Genomic DNA, 7,715 nt, shown 5'->3' with positions numbered 1-7,715 from the left:
GTGGAGGAGGGAGCGGGCAGTCCTCTGGAAACTGCTGCTGAAGTGGACCCTGAGCCCAGAAGAGCAGATTTAGAGGCATGAAAGGGGCAACATCATCTTCTAGGAACACTTGAATGGAGACTTCTAACTCTAATTTCAAAGATCCTTCTGCCCTGGAGTCCTTTCCTAAATATCCGTCTTCTGACCTGTGATACCATCTCTGCAGCCTAACCTGGGAACCTCAAGTAGTAATTCTTATACCATTCTCCAGATTATTTTCTTGCCATTCCCTGCTTGATGTGAAACAATAAAACAATCTGCCCTTTATCCAGTTGTTGAGTGATTTTCTCTTGCTTGTAAAGGTCTTGGGCACTAAGAGCATGTCTGACCTCAGGTCTGTCTCTCCTTGTCATCTGGGCCATGGAGGAGCATTGCTTGTTACCAGGACTCCCAGAGTCCTTGTGACACACTCCTTCAACTCCTGATCCTCTTTAGAGCTGAAGCCTGTCCTTCAACTATCAGTCAGGATCAAGTCAGAAAATAGAAATCATGATGGGTACTTCAACAGAGAGAACTTTGTAGGAAGAGTTGCTAACTCAGGATTGGAGAACTGAAATGGCAAATAGGGGACTACAAGTGTTCATGGAGAGAGTAACTTCAAGAGTTAACACCCTTAAGCCTGTTGCTGTTGAGTCAATTCCGATTCATGGTGACTCCATTTGTGTCAGAGTAGATCTGTGCTCCATGGTGTTTTCAAAGCTGTGACCATTCAGAAGTAGATCACCAGGCTTTTCTTTCAAGGCACTTCTGGGTAGGTTTGAACCATCAACCTTTCAATTTTTAGTGGAGTGCTTAATGGGTTGCACCACCTAGGGACTCATATCACTCCTACATACGGGGAAGAGGGAGTGAAGTTGGAGTTATTAAAACTTAGAAACTTGGAAGAGGGACTCCATGAAGCTGAAACACAGGCCTTGGAGGAGGGGGTTCTTCTTACAGATGCCGGGGTCTCTAAGATCACACAGCCCTGTGTGGCTGGGATCCGGCTTCTGATGAGAGGGCACCAGCAGGTGCTGATCATAAGGTCTCTGGGAGGCCACAGTAAGGCTGGTCTATGAGTGCTGAAGTGCTGCAGTGAATTACTTAATATGGTTCTTCTAGCCACTGTCTTTGTGACTCCCACCAGATGACTAGGTTGTTGTTGTTGTTGTTGTTGTTATGTGCCATTGAGTCAGCCCCAACTCATAGTGATCCCTCCTTGGGTTGCTGAGGCAGTATCACTGTGGAAGTAGATTACCCAACCTTCCTTCCGAGAAGTGGCTGGTGGGTTTGAACCGCCAGCCTTCTGGTTAGCAGTCAAGTGCCTTAGGCACTATGCTACCAGAGCTCCTAGACAACTAGGTGGAACCATGTAAATGTGATGTGCTTGTGGCCTACCAAGGGGACTGGATAGCTTGTTAATAATGTAAATAAAATACATGGCACCCTTGTGGGAGTGGGACCATGTAAATAATGTGTGTGGAATCCTAACGTGGGGATTGGTCAGTTTTGCCATTCCATTAGACTTAAAATGAGCCATCTCCGAAGTAAAAATGGGGGATCTTACTGCAATCAAGAGAGAAGAGCCAGGAGTGGAGTGCATCCTTTGACCCGAGATCCCTGCACTGAGATGGCAGAGAAAGTGCAGAGAGACAGCAGCAGCAGAACCAGGAGACTGGCATGAGACGGAGTGGTGGGCTTCCCAGTCCAGGAGCAAGAAAGCTGAGTGCCTTCATATAGCAGGCTTGCTGGTGGAGTGTGAAGTCTTTTTGGGGTGCCTACTGGCAAAAGAAAAAGAGCTTTGTAACACTGGGCCAGGCAGAGCAGGGGCTGAAGCCAGAGAGAAATATTCTTGCAGCATGGCTGAGAAGAAGCTGTCCTGATTGAGGAACTGTGTCCTGAGTTGTTTCTGATCCTGAATTGTAACCTGTTACTTCCCTAATAAACCCTATAATCATAAGTATTGTCTGTGAGTTCTGTGTGGCCATTGCAGTGAAATATTGAACCCAAGACAGAAGTAGAGAGTGCTGTGGGAGAGAAAGTTGCTATCAGAGTTGGCGAAATGTTTGGAAGGTGGTGTCATGTCTGACTTCTGCCTCATAGGAATCAGCCTTGGGATGCTGATCTTGAAGCTTCTCCATCTCTTCCCCTCTCCCATGAAGTTAGAGGAGGTCAGACACTATTGCCACCATGCCATTTTTGCAGCTGGAAAAATTAAACACAGGAACAAACTGTTGTTACTGGGACAAATGGCCTTTGCAAGTTGAAGAAGTGAGGTTGGGGGGACATGGAGATATACAGGGAGCAAAAAACAGACAGGAGAGGTGGCCCCAGTCCCTCTGTCAACCTTCCTAGTCCCCCTATTGGCACATACTGACAAGGAGCTAGCTGACAAAGGAGGGACGTGGTTTGCAGAGTCCCAACATAGTGATACCACCTTGGAAACCCAAGGAGGGGTTGCTATGAGTCAAAATCGACTCGACCGCAGTGAGTTAGGTTTTAACCTATACATCATAAAGCCACATATAGAATGGTGGATTTGAAGCTGAGAGACAATAATCTAATAACCCGCACAGTAAAACAAGCAGGGAGACAGCTGTTACCCCATTCAGCCATAACCCCTTCTTCTGGAGACTCTTGTACCCTCCCTATCTCTTCTTCTAAAGAATTTTACCATGCTCTCTCTTCAGCAAAAACTACAAAGTGACCTCATGTATACATCATACTTTAAACTGCACACTTCTATATTACAAATGTACTTTTAAGCTCACATCTGCAAACAGATCAATTTTTTAAAAAAATAACTTCAGTTGTCACAATTGGCTATGAAAATAAACCAAAAACCAAACCAAACTCCCTGCCATTGACTCAGATCCAACTCACAGTGACCCCTCCTTGGGTTTCCAAGGTGGTATCGCTACAGAAGTAGATTGCCCAACCTTCCACACACACAGTAAACAATCTTCATCAAGGGTGTCAGAAGTTCTGTGAAAGATTCAATTTCATCTGTGCTTCTGGTTTTTCTACTTATGGTCTGACCAGCTGGATATAGGTCAGCTTCTTCCTTTGTCGGAAAGCTTTCTTAATATTTTTTTTCTATTTCCTACCACTTTAATGGTATGATCCTTCAGTAATAATATTCTTTCCCTTTCTACTGAATCGTCTTGTGTCTGTTGCTCCTGGGCTGCCCTAGATGTCTTTTCTCTTTTCCATCTGCTTTGAAATATCTGAGTAGAGAGGGCTTGGAATCCTTATGAATTGTAACTGTAACCCCTATAGTACTAGAGAGGTCACTAGGTGGCACATGCGGTTTGTGCTCTACTAACCTGAAGGTTGTTGTTGTTGTTGTTATTTGCCGTCGAGTCGACCCCGACTCATAGCGACCCCTCCTTGGGTTTCCGAGGCAGTATCACTACGGAAGTAGGATTGCCCAACCTTCCTTCCGAGGAGTGGCTGGTGGGTTTGAACCGCCAGCCTTCTGGTTAGCAGTCAAGTGCCTTAGGAACTATGCTACCAGGTTAGCAGTTCATATTAACACAGTGCCACCACAGAAGAAAGGCCTTGAGATCTGCTTCCACAAAGATTTCAGCCAAGAAAACTGTGGAGCTGTTCTGCTCTGTGATACACGGGGTTGCTGTGAATGAAAATCAATCTGATGGCAATGAGTTTGTTTGTTTGTTTTGGTATAATACTAGGCATCTTTGCATTTGGACAGAGCACTCAAAGGAAAGAGGCTGTATTCTAGGCCTCAGATGAGGGACTTCCTATTATGTTCAGGGAATATGGATATCACGTCATACTGGGGGTTTTGTGGGACAAGGGCTGTGCCTCCTGCTCATACTGGGGACTCAGTAAGGCAGGGAAACCTGTGCTTTAACTTGTTAAAAAGGGCTCCTTCAGAGAAGACAGGGAATCAGCCTTACACTCACTCTCTCCAAGTGATGCATTATCTCTTCTTCTTTCTCACTTTTTGCAGGTCCCAAGGACTAGGATCACTTAGACAGGGACTGATAGGCTGTTCAAGGCCAGAAGCTCCTTAATTAAGAGGAGACAAACTCTCTGCAGGGTCCTTGTAAGTCTTTTCTTCTCTTGAATTCTCATCTAGTGGGGGTTGGACCCCACTTCTCCTCTGCTTCCCCTTTGTGAGGACTTCACAAATAAGAAGTGCTCCACAATACTTATCAGGTTGAAGGTCAAGATCTCTACATAATCCAAGGAGCAGGAGGAGATTTAAAATGCCCTCTCTGATCCCCCCTCCTGCACACATTCCAGACACTCTGGAGCAGCAGTGGGAGAGCTTCACCATCCTGAACTGATGTGAGAGAAGCCCTCTCGTTAGCTAACCTGGTGACACCCTGAATGTGCACCTCTTAGTCTTTTACTGTTCTGAATTCTGATGATAGGTAATATTATAAGAGCTGTCAGTGACTGAGCAATTCCAATATGGTAGCCACTATGTTTAGTACAGGAGCTCTGGTAGCATAGTGCCTAAGGCACTTGACTGCTAACCAGAAGCCTGGTGGTTCAAACCTACCAGCCACTCCTTGCAAGGAAGGTTGGGCAATCTACTTCCCTAGTGATACCATCTGGGAAACCCAAGCAGGGGTCTCTATGAGTAGGGTCTGACTTGATGGCACATAACAACAACAACAACAACATGTTTAGTACATTGCTCTTAATATGATATTTAATCTGGAATGAGCTCCTTTTCAATGTGCTAAGTCCATTTTTTTGCCCTTTTACAAAATCAAAACTTGAGAACCATAGAGGTTAGGTACATTTTTCCAGACACTTCCCACAGTATTTGCCCTTCCTCCACATCCCATCACCCTTACTTAATTGACACTGTGCAGAAAGCCATAGAGCAGACTCCCTGGATGGTGTTCGTTAGAGTTTGTTGCAGCTTTCCCTGGAAAGAAAAACACAATTTAAGATTCTAATTAGTTAGCCACGTAGTCCTTTGAGAATTCCTTTTGCCTTCCCTAACTTCCCTAAGGAGCTCTGGTGCTCTAGTGGTAAAGAATTCCACTGTTAACCAAAAATTTGGCAGATGGGTGGTTCAAACCAGCCAGCTGCTCCACAGGAGAAATATGAGGCAGTTGTGTCCACAAAGATTTACAGCCTTGAAAACCCCATAGAACAGTTCTAGTCTGTCCTAAAGCATAGCTATGAGTCAGAATGGACCCATTGGCAGTGTGTTTTTGGTCCCTAGCTTCCCAGAAATTCAGGAATAATTCCTTATCTCCACAGGTCCCAGACTGATGAAAGTGGTTGCTTTAAAAACCTTTTGAGTTTTGTACAATAAAACCCCAAGTGCAAAGAAAAAATCAGGCTGGAACAAGTATAATCAGAGAAGCAAATGGAATGAAAAAATAGCACAGAAAGAGAATATGGCAGACTTTAAAATATGTTAAATGAGACATTATAACTCAGTGGAGAATGGATGGTTTTGTTCAATAAGTAGAATCAAGGAAAGTGAGAAACAAACATCACATTCTATAATAAAATGAGTTCCAGATAGATTATAAAGCTAAATTTTAAATCTAATGATAAAGTAGGGCTCATAATGGAAAATACATTTTTAAGCATAGAAAGAACAGAACAGACGTTAAAAGGAAATTTTGATACATCTAATTTTATGAAGATAAAATTTTAGCACAATCAAAATCATATAAACAAAATAGGAGACCAGTATACTACAAATAAAATATTCAATGCATATTTACTGAGTACCAAATATGTACCAAGCATTCATTTAGGAAGCTTAGATACATTATAGAAGAAACAAAAAAAGATTCCTGTCTTCATGGGCTTGAGTTTATTGAAATGATTTCAGTGAATATCATTTCAAAGTTTTCATACCATGAAATATATATTGCAACACACTGCCGTTGAGTCATATCTGACTCTTAGTGACCCCTCCTTGGGTTTCTGAGGTGGTATCACTACAGAAGTAGATTGTTCATATATTAGATATACATATATGAAACATTTTCTATAATAAATCCACTTTATTTTTATCTAATATGAAAAAATATATTAAAATAATATAACTAATTAATTTTATGAATGATTTATTTATTTTATCAATGATTGCTTGTCATTTCATACATTTAATGTTTAATTCTTCCCTCCCTTCCAGCAGTAACTAATGCTGAGTTTAGGATTAAGTATTCATATGTGTTATGCCCAAAGCAGCTGGATGGTAGAGCAGAAGAAAGAGGATTAAAAGCCAGGAACCCAGACAGAGGAGCAGTCAGTGGCAGGGATTCAGGTGAGGAGAGGGAACTCAGGCATGCCCAAAGCAGCAGGGCGGGAAAGTGGGAAAAAAGGGATTAAAAAGCCAGGAAGCCAGACAGAGGAGCAGTCAGCAGCAGCAATCGAGGTGAGGAGAGGGAACTCAGGCATGCCCAAAGCAGCAGGGCAGGAGAGTGGGAGAAAGGGGATTAAAAGCCAGGAATCCGGACAGAGGAGGAGTCAGCCACAGGGACCCAGGTAAGAGAGGTACGAGAGGTTTCCAACAGTGAGACAAACTTGTCTGTCAGTTCGTCCTACTGTGGTGACATGTTGATGTGAATTTTGAGGCTGAGCCACTGGTGTTTCTAACCCAGCGGGATGCACATGATGCACAGGTATCAGCCCAGCTTACAGACTGAGACAGACTAGGAAAAAGGAAGAGGCCATCCACTTCTCAAGGAATTGGCCAAGAAAAACCTTATGAATAGCAAAGAAACACTGTTTGATACATTACCGCACAACTTTATGAATAGTCTGGTTATGTTAGAAGGCTCTCAAAATAGGACTGGGAAAGAGCTGCATCATCTGAGTAAACCCTGCCTTACTCCGATGGATAAGGTAAAGCTTTTGAGACCTCTGTTTGTTGATGTGGCACCACTCAAATTAAAGAGAAACAGCTGCAGACATCCATTAATCATCAGAGCATGGAATGTATGAAGTATGAATCTAGGAAAATTGGAAGTTGTAAAAAATGAAATGGAACACATAAAGATTGATATCCTTGGCATTAGTGAGCTGAAATGGACTAGTTTGGGCCATTTTGAATCAGACAACCATATGATCTACTATGCCGGGAATGACAGTTTGAAGGGGAATGGTGTGGCATTCATCATAACAAAGGAGGTTTCAAGATCTGTCCTAAAGTACAATGCTATCAGTGATAGGATAATATCCATAACACCTAAAAGGAAAACCTGTTAACATGACTATTATTCAAATTTATGCACCAACCACCAAAGCCAAAGATAAGGAAGCTGAAGATTTTTATCAACTTCTGCAGTCTGAAACTGACCGAACATGCAATCAGGATGTGTTAATTATCACTGGTGACTGGAATCAAAAGTTGGAAACAAAGAAGAATCACCGGTAGTTGGAAAATTTGGCCTTGGTGACAGAAATTATGCTGGAACTCGCATCGTAGAATTTTGCAAGACCAACGACTTGTTCATTACAAACACCTTTTTTCAACAACACGAACAGCGGCTCTACACGTGGACTTCACCAGGTGGAACACACAGGAATCAGATTGACTACATCTGTGGCAAGAGGCAGTGGAAAAGCTCAATATCTTTGGCCAAAACCAGGCCGAGAGCTGATTGTGGAACAGATCATCAACTGCTCATATGCAAGTTCAACTTGAAGTTAAAGATAATGAAAACAAGTCCAAGAGAGCCAAAGTA

Source organism: Orycteropus afer, unplaced genomic scaffold (assembly GCF_000298275.1).
Source record: "Orycteropus afer afer isolate SDZICR_OR568_19922 unplaced genomic scaffold, OryAfe1.0 scaffold00904, whole genome shotgun sequence".
Classification (NCBI taxonomy): domain Eukaryota; kingdom Metazoa; phylum Chordata; class Mammalia; order Tubulidentata; family Orycteropodidae; genus Orycteropus; species Orycteropus afer.
This window is presented reverse-complemented; position numbering follows the sequence as displayed.